The 13184-nt window shown below is 36.4% G+C and overlaps 1 long non-coding RNA gene across 4 annotated transcripts in view; it reads left to right on the top strand.

Annotated features, from left to right (window-relative positions):
• Positions 1–12779, top strand: part of LOC131874571 (uncharacterized) — a 48054-nt gene extending 35275 nt beyond the window's left edge. For 3 of the 4 annotated variants that reach the window (XR_009371919.1, XR_009371921.1, XR_009371920.1), the window contains one exon: positions 12463–12779. This is a non-coding gene — a long non-coding RNA (uncharacterized LOC131874571). Of the gene's footprint in view, positions 1–637; positions 774–12462 lie in introns of those variants that run through there. The other variant, XR_009371922.1, reaches the window with a different exon arrangement.
• The last annotated feature ends 405 nt before the right edge of the window (positions 12780–13184 follow it).

The following is a 13184-nucleotide window of genomic DNA, read 5'->3' as shown; positions in this document are numbered from 1 at the left end:
TTCACACATTTGTTCCTTGTTGTGGTTAGCAACTACTTCATACCTTGGATGCTTGAACCCATAATATCACATGTATGAAGATGATCTGCACCTTCTACTTCAGTAAAATTAGGACTTATCAACAACAAACCAAATGGGAAAAAAACATTTCAAATCGAAAATTTAATGTAACACATTCCTCCAAATTGTAGTATTGTCCTTTTAGTGATAAGATACACTAAAGAAAATTAAAAAGATCATTTATCAACTAAAACAAATCAATTTGTGAATCAACCAACACCAAATCAATCAATATAAAATACATATATTTACAAGATAATTTTATAATAAAATAATTACTATAATCAACTTAATTTACATAAAATGCAAAATTTCATGAGAACAAATGTATTGATTTGATTATTCTCTAATTTGTATTTCTTTGTCCTATTTCTATTTAAGAATGCTTTCAAAAAATATTGTACCATTTATTTTGTTGCGAGTTCAAAAATTTATCTAGTATATTGCCAATTTCAATGTAGCTTATGTTTCTTAAAATCAATTATTTATACAAAATCAATTGCTTTGTAAATACAATTGACTGCCTAACATGTTATTTATTGGTATACATATCTACGCATTGCTTCTACTTAAACAGGCGTTGAAAGTTGACTTGCACCGGCCAACAAGAACATGAGCAATACAATTAAATTATGTACCACATTTGATTTTGCTCTCATTTATTTAATTAATTATGCTTAATAAATTTTATTAAAAGTTTTAAATATGTAACATTAGGATAGATTTTTATAGCTGCATATCAAGATGTACCATATAATCAAAATTTAGCTTCACTTTTATTTGTAAAATTAAATTATCATATAAGACAATATCTTACTAGTTGACAAATCAAATATACAAGTTATTCTTTTTATTAAAAAAAATAAAAACTCATTTATTTAAAAAATGTATAGTAAAACTCTATCTTATGATAAATATTTAATATCTTTAAATTAACTCTCGAAGGCTTCTGAATACCTTGCCTAGAAATGCAAATAATTATTTATGTGATCACTAATATAAGTCGAAGAATGCTCAGTCATGTTACTATCGCACAAGTATTTTTTATGATAAAATATCTACTTTGGATTTGATTACTCCTCAGTCCCTTACATTATTCATATGCAATGTTCTAGTGTTCTTATACCTCCATACATAGGTCACTACTAACTATATCCAATAGCATAGAATATGAATATTCAACCTATTATTGAAAATTTAATAAACAAATCCATAATAACCTAAGTACCTATCCTAATGAAATGTCTACCTAAACTAGGGATTCCAAAAATAAAATGTGTAGATCGCTAAAGCAATCAAGTTCTAAAGATTTTGCAGGAGAAAATCAACTAAGTCGGATTCTAAAATTGAATTTCAAGAAATTCAAATTTTGTACAAACCAAAATAGGCACAGAAGTGTTAGGAAATGTCCATGGGGTCATTATGTTTTAGAAATTAGGGAAATTGAATCTAAGCGACGTCGGTGGCTTGGAACATTTGATACAACTAAACAAGCAGGTAATGCTTATGATATAACAATTAGATAAATGAAAAGAGTTGGAGAAATTATAAATTTTGACTATAGTTCTTCAACTCCATACAATCTCTTTAAACAAAAAAAATTGTCATCTTGCAAACAGGACTCAAGTTCCAAAGTAGACCCATTCCTAGTTCAAGCTAGTAATATGATGAAAGATCCATCCTCTAATTATATTTGGACATATTCAAGAGATGTATTAGAGGACAATGATCATTTGGTCAGATTTGATTGAAAATATTTACAAGATGCTATTTTTGAGGCAACAAGCAACAACAAAAACATAAGTGGCATTGAAAATGCTAGTACGTGATAGAATTAGTATTTGAAATTTTTTGATATGGAAAGTAATATTACTTCTTCATTTTCTTCAAAGTATCTTCATTCTCAAGACTCTTATCAAAATACTAGTTTGAATAACTCCATTAATGTAAGTTCCATTTCATGTCGGCATCCCTCATGTAATATGAAGCATCCTACTTCTTGCATATTCACCAAAGGTAGTGATATAACTCCTTATTGTTAGGCTTTCAAGCAGATCCGAAGCAAATATGAACTAACAATTATATGCAGATTTAAATACAAAAGATAAAGAAATAAAACAGGACACAGATAACACAGAGATTTAACGTGGTTCACCCAGAATGGGTTACGTCCACCATACACAGCCGTCCAATCTTTCTTATTATCCAGCAAAAATAGTACATCAACCTTACAATGCCTTAAGCATCCCAGCCACTTATAACATGCGTTTTTAGGGCAACAAACAAAGTCGGCCTTTTTAGGGTTTTATTACAATGTCGGTTTTCATCAACAAAAACGGCAACAAAAAATTTCTCGGGGGCTGCCGCCCCCGAACCCCCGCTTTGGCATGGTGAATCTATTTGGCTCCAGGTTATGGATCGGTATCATGTTATGTGTCCTCTACATGTTACTAGGATGATTTATGGATTGTTTAATGTTGTTTTGGTCTAAAGATGACATGGTATATCATTGTAATATGGATGTATGTAATGATCTTATTGTAATATATTTTAGGTGGCTGACCTAATTGGTTTAGGCCTTAGAGTTTGTATAAATTGATGTAAGATATCATTGTAGATTGTGGCAGTAATGGTCATGGAATGAAATATCATATGCGAAGGAGATTTGGTTGATCATAGGTGATCGAAATGGGTTTATGTAAGAGGTCAAAGGCCTTTGGTATTGAGCTTAACCAAGACTGTAATCATGCATGGTAGATGCTATCATTGATAGTTCATTGGCGAGGATACGTGCTGAGTGTACAGTACTTTGCTGATCAGTCGCCACATTTCAACACTTATTTCAATCCTTCCAAGAACACTTTAGTTGGAGTTGAGAAACACAACACCACGGGAGCCTAAAGATCTTCTGCAAGCTAAAACAATTTGTCACAAGGAGAAGAAATGAAGCAAAGCAATCTGAAGAACAATACATAGGAAAAATATGCTCAAAAGATATGAGAGCTCAATAATCTCCAAAAATGTATTGTCAATAATGATACAAAGAAAAGAAAAATAACCTCTAATAGGTCGAGAAACCCTAAAAGGGAAAACCTAGGCTTGCACATAATAATTGATAAAAGAATTAATTATTGTGCACCTAATGTTGGCTTAAGTGTAAAAAGGTAATAGGGAACTTAAGGAATTGAACAAATATTGTTTAATTAATCAAGTAAATACCCAATTACTCTAACACCCCCCCTTAAGCCAAACTTAGGGAGAAGCTAAAGCCTAGAACAACTACTAAAAGCATGAAAGATGGGTCCCCACAACAAGGCCTGATCAAGTACCCAAATACAATGAAATCTCTATGAAATGGAGAAAAGGAGAAAACCCAGTGGGAAAAAACTCCTCTCCTATAAGAGATAAAAGAACATGTTGAAAGAAGAAGAAGGAAGGAAGGCCTCATAAAGACCCCCCAAGGACAACTTCCTTCACCCCAAGCATAGAGCACAACTGAAGATAGCGCGGCGATGCAAAAGGTTTTGTGAAGATGTCTGCAACCTGCTCGGCAGTGGGAATGTAGTCCAGAATGAGAACACCATCCTGAATCAACTGGCGGATGAAATGCATGTGAAGCTCAATGTGCTTCGTCCGCTGATGCTCTACCGGGTTGTGGGAAATATGAATAGCACTTTGATTGTCACACCAAAGAATAGTGGAACTATCAGGATGAAAACCAAACTCATTTATCAACTGTCGAAGCCACAAGATCTCCTAACTAGCGAGCACAGTAGCTCGGTACTCAGCCTCGGTAGATGATAATGCACGAGTAGTCTGCTTCTTGCAAGACCATGTGATAGGACCAGAGCCAAGACAGAAAACAAAGCCAGAAGCAGACTTCCGATCAGTGACATCACCAACCCAATCTGAGTCAGTGTAGCCAACAATGTGAGGGTCCCTTGATGTATAGTGAATGCCATGAGAACTAGAGCCCTGAATGTACCACAAAATACATTTGGCTGCTTGCCAATGACTCTCATGAGATCATGGCAGAATCGAGAGACAAGGCCAACCGCAAAGGAAACATCAGGACAGGTGTGAGTCAGGTACAACAAACTGCCAACCAACTGCCTATAAAGTGTAGAATCTACTGAAGGAGTGGGGCAAGTGGTGGACAAAACAACCCCTGACTGAAATGGAGTGGGAGCAAGCTTGCAATAAAGCATGTCGAAGTGTTGAAGCATGTCAAGAGCATACTTCTGCTGGTAAAGGAAGATCCCATTAGAAGACTGAATCACTTGAAGACCAAGGAAATAGTGCAGAAGACCAAGATTTGTCATCTCCAACTGATCCATCAAGGCTTGCTGAGTATGCTGAATCATAGAGGATGAGCTACCGGTGATGAGGAGATCATCAACATATAGCACAAGAATCAGGATCTCACCCTCAAGAAGCTGAATGTACAGTGTGTGATCAGAATGACTGCAGGTGAACCCAATGGATAACAAGAAAGAATCCATCTTCTCATACCAAGCCTGAGGGGCCTGTTTGAGACCATACAATGAACGCTGAAGTCTGAAAACCAAAGAATTGTCCTGCACAAATCCCTGAGGCTTCTCCATGTAGATTTCCTCCTGTAGATCCCCATGCAAGAAGGTACTCTTCACATCTCCTCACCTCAAGCATCTTCTCGTTCTACAAGGAAAGGTCATGCTCTCACTGCTCGAGCTTCAACCTATGGGTCCACATGGATACTTGATTCTGGTGCTTCTCACCATATGACTCACACTCAACAATTGGTTACTTCCCTTGCCTCTTGTGGTACTTCACAGATTGCAGTGGGTGACTCAATTCAGCTTTCAGTCTTGGGTTCAGGTTCTGTCTCATTGGATGGGAGTACTCTACAGGATGTTCTAGTTGTTCCTGACATCTTGACGTACCTCCTGTCCATTTATCAGATTTGCTACTTTGGCTCTGGTAAGACAATTGAGTTCTCACCACATGATGTGGTTATTCGGGACCTCCATGACTCTAATTTGGTTGTGGCTATTGGGAGTGTGGATACTGCACCTCGTCTGTACATATTTGATGGATTTGAGCCCTCTATGGGTGTTGGTTCATCTCTTATAGCACATGTAGATTCAGTGAGTAAGCTTTGGCATGAGCGCTTGGGCCATGTCAATTACAGATATCTTCAGTAGATGAGTACACAGGCACTTGTTATGGGCTCCCACAGATTTCCTGCACTGATGGTGTTTGTCATGGTTGTGTGCTTGGCAAGCATCACAGAGATCCCTTTCCGAAGGGAAGATCCCCTCGTGCTTTGGCACCCTTGGAGTTGATTCATAATGATCTCATGTCATTTCCCACTCCTTTTTCTGGGGCCAAGTATGTGCTCACTTTTATTGATGACGTCTTCAGACGCACATGGGCGTACTTTCTTAAGTACAAGTCTGATGTTTTTAATTCATTTCGAATATTCAAGACATTTGTTGGGAAGCAGTCAGGTTGTTCTATTTGATGGATACATATAGATAATGGGGGGGTGTTAGAGTAATTGGGTATTTACTTGATTAATTAAACAATATTTGTTTAATTCCTTAAGTTCCCTATTATCTTTTTACACTTAAGCTAACATTAAGTGCACAATAATTAATTCTTTTATTAATTATTATGTGCAAGCCTAGGTTTTCCCTTTTAGGGTTTCTTGACCTATTAGAGGTTATTTTTCTTTTCTTTGTATCATTATTGACAATACATTTTTGGAGATTATTGAGCTCTCATCTCTTTTGAGCATATTTTTCCTGTGTATTGTTCTTCAGATTGCTTTGTGTCATGTCCCCTTTCTAGGGTGGACATCAGAGATGGAGGAGTTGGCCTATCATTGGAGTCTCGTAGGCTAGCAGAGGTTGATTGGGACTCATTCAGTGCATATAGTGATTGGATTTTGGCTTTACAGGTAGTTTGGAGCAGTTCCTAAATTTTAGGGGGTATCCCTAAATTTTAGGAGGTCGTGACAATTGCCAGTCGTGAGGTTATTCATGACCTTTTTGATGGTTTCAGTTTCAAAAGATTTGGGTGTGTTTCCTAGTTTCTAGGAACATCCCTAGATTTTAGGGATGAGACTGTCAATTGATCCATGATTTGGGACGTAGCCCCCAATACAGTGGTTTGGATTTGCTTGCAGCTATTAGCATCTCAGAGATTGTATGACATTCTTTCTAGAGGTTCAGTGATTCTGACAGAGTTCAGCGTGGGGTTTGGGGTTTCTAACCAGTTGGGTGTACTTGGCAGTCATACGGCTATACCTGGTAGCCACTTTCCTTCCCACGTGCAGCACTTGGAGGGCTGGAATCTTGTCGCAGCTTCATTCTTGGTTATGTTACTCTTTCAGTATTCAGGTTGGGATTATTCCTGATTGTAATCTTCTTGAATTATTGGAAATCTTCATCTGGTCAAATATTTGATTTTATATCCAAAAATCTACCCTAAATCGAATTTGTTTTGGCTGTATATGAACTTCATTTTCAGTACTTTGTTCATGTACTTGTACTTCATTATTTACTTGTTGAAAAGTTATCAAAATACAAAAAGAATCCAACCCTTCTACAACTTCTGTCTATTTCTGAAAGAAAATATTAATAAGTAGGAAAAATCAATTTAAAATAACAAAAATTACAGCAGATTAGTAAAAGAGATCCATCAGGGATCTTTTAGTGGTATCAGAGCTTTGATCTTGCTAGCCTGTTGGGTGAAGATCAAGAGTTCTAATTCATATTTGAGTTTAGTTTGGTTGAAAATCAAATTGGACATCATGATAGGGTTGTTTAGAAATAAACAAGCAGGGAAAGAATTTGAACAAACACCTTCAAGGAGTTCCAGACAGTCTAAGGGTACAACTCATTCAACAAGTATAAGGAGAAGGTCTCCTGCCAAGACATTCAATGATACAGTTATGAACAACTATGATAAGTATTTCTCTCTTCCTAAAAAGATGCGTGACCAGCTTTCCTTCACATAGTTCATGGGTCTACCAGTTGAAGATGACTTGATGTTTTCAAGTCCACATCATCAACCAAGAACAAAACAAGAGTCAATTGAGAGCAAGGGAAGCAAAGGAAGAGGAGCAGATATGATGTTTACCAGTGAGATTGGTAGGAAACTATTTGAAGATTTTGAGAGACATGTAGATCCAATTGGTGCCTCTTTGGTTGGTTACAACGTTGTCCCATCATTTTTGGTTGAAGATGTGAAGGAAGAGTTTGTAACTTCAAGCAATACACAAGACATTCATGAGGGATTTGATGAGTTTTCAGATTGCCCAAAGACTGATTTTGAATCAGCAATTGATGAAGAACATGAGGTTGAAATGGACAGCGTAAGTTTGGATTCATTTGTCACACTACTTCCTCTTCTCATTTGGGAAGACCACGAGGAAAGTTGAAATTTAATGGTGTGTAGTGAATCCAAAGATTTGTCACCACGGTATGATCATAATTCTGAAGTCCATAATAGCAATGACGTAACTTCTCTTCCTCAAGATATGACAGCCTTTGGTCATGAAGAGAATAAAGATTTGCATTCTACATTTGCGGGTGCTTATGGTACAAGCATGGGTTATGCTGATGCAAATAATACAACTCACCATAAGTTTGATTTTGTGTACTTTGGGGCAGTTGGTATAAAACATTGCCAAAAGTTGAACGAAGATTGGTTACATAGAGCTACCCAAGCAAAAATGCTTGCTGCCCAAGCAAGACACCACCTCCAAAGAGTCAAAGAGCGTCACAATCAGTTAGATGATGCAAGGATACAAAGAGAATCATCCATTAGATCTTTATTTCTTCCAAGGGAAGAAAAGGACAGCGAAGATATATTGAATGGAAATAGAAATTAGTTTGATTTTCTGAGTTTGATCAGCAATTCTCCTTCATCTAATGAGTCAAATTTGAAACCTTGCATTGAGAACATTCAAGTTGGGAAGACTAGGTGTGAAGTTTATGAGTTGTTAGGTGGCATTCATAGTGGACCAGCCACTGAAGGTTTATCCATGTTGCAGAACAAAAACATCTACTATTCATTTGTGGACTTGTCACCTCTTTCATATGATAGGGCAACGATGTACTTATTAATTGGTGACTTAGTTTTCTTAGATGTGACAGTGGGCTATGGAGATCAGCATGTAAGAGACTATATTTGGTGCATGGCTAAACAATATATTTATTTGCCATCCTCCAATGAAGACATACTAACTTGTGGAGAAATTGGGCAAGTTGCAGCCGCTGATCAAAGGTTTTGGAGAGGTTTCCATCACACTTTGCTTGTTGGAAATTGTCTTATTGATGGGTCCATTTCAACATTGAAGATTTGTGGTATTTATGGTTTCACAATGGCTGTAGAGAGACACGGCATCGAGGATGCCTCTTACTATCATTGTCTCTTCATGACAAATGGATGTGGATTTAGTTTTATTTGGGATCTAGGTGTTGATTCACTCGATACAACATCTTATAGGGATTATAGTATGTTGCTTCAGATATTAAGATTATATGGCACTTATATCAGAGGAGAGCAGCAAGAGCAGTTTATGTCCTACAGGTGGTTTGTGTGGGACCATGGTATAGACATGTGTAGTACCTTTTCTTTCGTGGATCCTACATGGGTTGTTTCACTTCAGATGTATAGTTGTAGTCGTGGGTGTACAGTGGTTGTTGACACTTGGACAGTATGTTTAGAATATCACGAGGATGGAGCTGGAGTTTACCCACTATCCATCTCGGTTTATCAAGCAGAGTGGGATGACAGTTGATCCACAGGTTGATTGTCATCAGATAGCTGACGTGGATGAGTTATGTGATGTTACTCCTAGTGAGTACTTTGAGCCAGTTGATGTGGCAGTTTCACCTGATTCTCTAGACAGGGTGATTGTTTCATTGCTGGTTGGTGATTACATAGTTTTAGATGGCAGCCTGGACAATGATGATTTTAGTCAGTATTATATATTGTCTAGTGAGTTGGCATTAGATCTTCCGGCACATCAGCAGCAGTGTGTGGCAGTTGTGTGTCACTTGTGTCAGATGGGGTCAGATCACAAAGGGTCTTCCATGGATTGTCATTCGTTGGATATTATGACGGATGTTATGCATGTTAGTGATCACAAACACACTAGTGGTCTTGGCATTTATGGATATTTGATCTATGGAGACGATATAGTTTTCCATTGCTCACTTGAGGTATTCAGCGGGAGCTATGCTTCGCTCTAGGACCCAGGCAGTCTTGATTTGACAGCACAGGTGCTTCAGCGTTTTGAGGAGCCATTCCAGACCGAGGTATTGCATGTTGTTTATATAAGAGATGAGCAACAGTTACATGCAATGATTTGTTTACGTCTTATTTGGGATGGTGGAGGATTGGTGTTTCAGTTGCTTGTGGGCAAGCAACTCCGAGAGGGGAGGCTTGTCATGTCCCCTTTCTAGGGCGGACATCAGAGATAGAGGAGTTGGCCTATCATTGGAGTCTCGTAGGCTAGCAAAGGTTGATTGGGACTCATTCAGTGCATATAGTGATTGGATTTTGGCTTTACAGGCAATTTGGAGCCAGTTTGGAGCAGTTCCTAGATTTTAGGGGTATCCCTAAATTTTAGGAGGTCATGACAATTGCCAGTCGTGAGGTTATTCATGACCTTTTTGATGGTTTTAGTTTCAGGAGATTTGGGTGTGTTTCCTAGTTTCTAGGAGCATCCCTAGATTTCAGGGATGAGACTGCCAGTTGATCCATGATTTCCGACTTCAGTCACAGACAGATGGCAGGTTCCGTTTCAGGCTTTTGGAGTCATTTGAGCCTTCTATAGCTATTTGGGATATATTTTTAATATATTTAAATATTTCCTAAGTTAGCATTTAATTATTTAAATAAGGCTATGTTTATAGCCATTTTGGAGTAATAAGGGGTTTTTGGCCTCATCTGGATGCGTATCCCTTGGTGTAATAGCTCGTTGGAAAGGTATTGGACTTTTCTAAATATTTCTCTTTTGACTCAAATCCTTTAGGTGAACGGATTTCTTTATATTTGAAAAAAGGTCATTTTCTATGCACTTGGCAACTTAAAATGAGAAATATAACATTTTAACCCTAAACGCCCCATTGAGTCACTTTTAGGGTTCAAGCTAAGTGGGAAGGTGTTATAAGGAAGTCGAGACCCAATTCTTATTATCTTTTACACATTTTACATCTTGGATTTGAGATTTGGCTCTGGAAGAGCTTTTCAACATTTGGGACGCCAACCCCAATGCCTTGCCTGTTTGGGACGTAGCCCCCAATACAGTGGTTTAGATTTGCTTGCAGCTATTAGCATCTTGGAGATTGTACGACATTCTTTCTGGAGGTTCAGCGATTCTGACAGAGTTCAGCCTGGGGTTTGGGGTTTCTAACCAGTTGGGTGTATTTGGCAGTCGTACGGCTGTACCTGGCAGCCACTTTCCTTCCCATGTGCAGCACTTGGAGGGCTGGAATCTTGCCACAACTTCATTCCTAGTTATGTTACTCTTTCAGCATTCAGGTTGGGATTATTCCTGATTGTAATCTTCCTGAATTATTGGAAATCTTCATCTAGTCAAATATTTGATTTTATATCCAGAAATCTACCCTGAATCGAATTTGTTTTGGTTGTATATGAACTTCATTTTCAGTACTTTGTTCATGTACTTGTACTTCATTATTTACTTGTTGAAAAATTATCAAAATACAAAAAGAATCCAACCCTTCTGCAACTTCTGTCTATTTCTGAAAGAAAATATTAATAAGCAGGAAAAATCAATTTAAAATAATAAAAATTACAGCAGATTAGTAAAAGAGATCCATCAGGGATCTTTCACTTTGCTTCATTGCTTCTCCTTGTGACATATTGTTTTAGCTTGCAGAAGATCTTTAGGCTCCTGTGGTGTTGTTTTTCTCAACTCCAACAACTTTGCCCAATCACATTGGGAGTGATTGACTTACTCAATTGTTTGAAAATCCTGCTTGCATATTGTCAACTTCTTTTTGTGATCCACTTGCATCCGATGCATTAATACCCAAAGTCAAAGAAGTTGCTACAGAGGATACTTATCTAGGTACAAGTTTATTGGATCAAATAGTCCAAGAATACTTTCCACTTTCTGAACACGATTAGCCTAATGAAGAAAGTAAAAAGAATGATGCAAATTGCATTAGCTCTCAATGCAACTACTTTTTCGTACAATGCTAATAATATTGCATCTAAACTTCAACTTCAATTATAGAGAAGTTTCTAGATACACAGTTGGATTTTCTATCCATGAACGAAATCAACGATGTGAACTTAAAAGCTATCTCATGCTTGCATATTTTATCTATAAAAATTAACTATAATATGAGTACAAACCAATAGATTATGTCAATGAGTATTTGGATCTTATTGGCATTACAAAAATATTTAGTCTACTATTAAGTTTCTTCGATAATGTATTGTAGACAATGCAAAACCTGTTGAAAGTTTTGTTCTGCCTCCCCTTATGTTCTCTAAAGATAACATCTTCTTCGACATGATGAACCACTTGATTCTAATTAAAATATGAAGCACATGTCTAATAGTGACCATTTGGACACTAAAGATTTCACTAAAAACCTCTCTACTATCTGTAATTTTTTCGTCGGGAAAGTGCCTAGTGGGACTATCACAGAACAACCACATTGTGAAATTTATTCCTAGATTGTAGTCGAGGTGCAAAAACTAAAGGATAGACTTCAAAAAATAGAACAAAGTATAGAGCTTGCAATGAGGTGCAAAGGAAAATTATGCAAAAGTTTACACCACCCTGTGGTTTTTTAGGGTGTTAAGCTAAAAAGATATATGAAGAGCACTAGTAATCTAGAAAACTTAGAGAATATGTACAAGTTACTCTTTAAGCACTTTGTAGTTTGCATGAGGCTTGCAAAGTTACATTGAGAAGACCAAAATATTTTTGAATATTTACTCGTATATCATGATTCTTTTATATAGCTCTGATTTGACTCATTTGTTCATTTATCTTGTTCAATGATTCGATTTGTGGATTTTACAAATTTTTCTTTTCTTGTTCTACAAACTTTTAACCATCATCAAATCAATGGATTTCAGTGGCCAATAAGTCATTATTCAAAAATTCTAGATAATATAGTGCTTGGTAATTAGTAAGTTCCTATTGAGTGAAGTATTTTAAAATGTATGCTTAAATTAATGACATTTTGTAGCATATGTTTTTTAGCATATTAGTACATCAAGATGCATTTTAGTGGCCAATAAGTCATTATTTTGAAAGTCTAGATAATGCAGTGCTTGACAATTACTAAGTTCCTATTAAGTGAAGTATTTTGAAATCTATGCTTAGATTGATGATATTTTCTAGCATATGTTTTGGAGCAGATTGATACATCGAGGTGAGCAAATTATATTGCAATAAAAGTGTCATTGCCTAGTGAGTATGACCACGTGATCCAAATAGGATTTACAATATCTATACTTAAAATGATTATGCTTATTACATTGCTAATTCTGGTGAAGAATACTTCCCATTTTATAATATTGGCCATGAGTAGCATAATACTCATTTTCTATTTGTTTGGTGTTTGACTATTTTCTATATAGAAGTGACAATGATAAAAGTACTATGACATTGATATTTTGAATAATGACAATTATGAAACAAACTTATAATGAACCTATATTCTTGTAATCTATTATATTATTTGTACTTACTTATAGTTACATTCTATGTTTTTCATTTACATTGAAATGCATCTATATTTGCTCTTTTATAAAATGGCTTTGAAATTTGTAATTACCATTCATCAGAATCTAATATTGACTAGTATCAATTGCATAAATTTTTAACATTTAATTCCAACTATAGTTTAGAATGTGCAAGGTAGCAACAAATAAGCGTATCTACATTCCACCACAAAAGTGGGACTGTCCCATTCCAGGGCCAATTAATTCTACCACACTTGCGCACAATTTCTCTACTGGTTATCCATGTGTTAAACAATCCTTCAAGTTCATATTATGTGAAGACTTTATTAATAATTGCTCTAGCATAATCTACTATTGTGAAGTGACATCGTGCTTCTTATCAAATCACATGGAAT

Source organism: Cryptomeria japonica, chromosome 3 (assembly GCF_030272615.1).
Source record: "Cryptomeria japonica chromosome 3, Sugi_1.0, whole genome shotgun sequence".
NCBI classification, from domain to species: Eukaryota; Viridiplantae; Streptophyta; class Pinopsida; order Cupressales; family Cupressaceae; genus Cryptomeria; species Cryptomeria japonica.
Note: the sequence above shows the minus strand (reverse complement) of the source record. Positions and strands in the feature narration are given on the sequence as shown.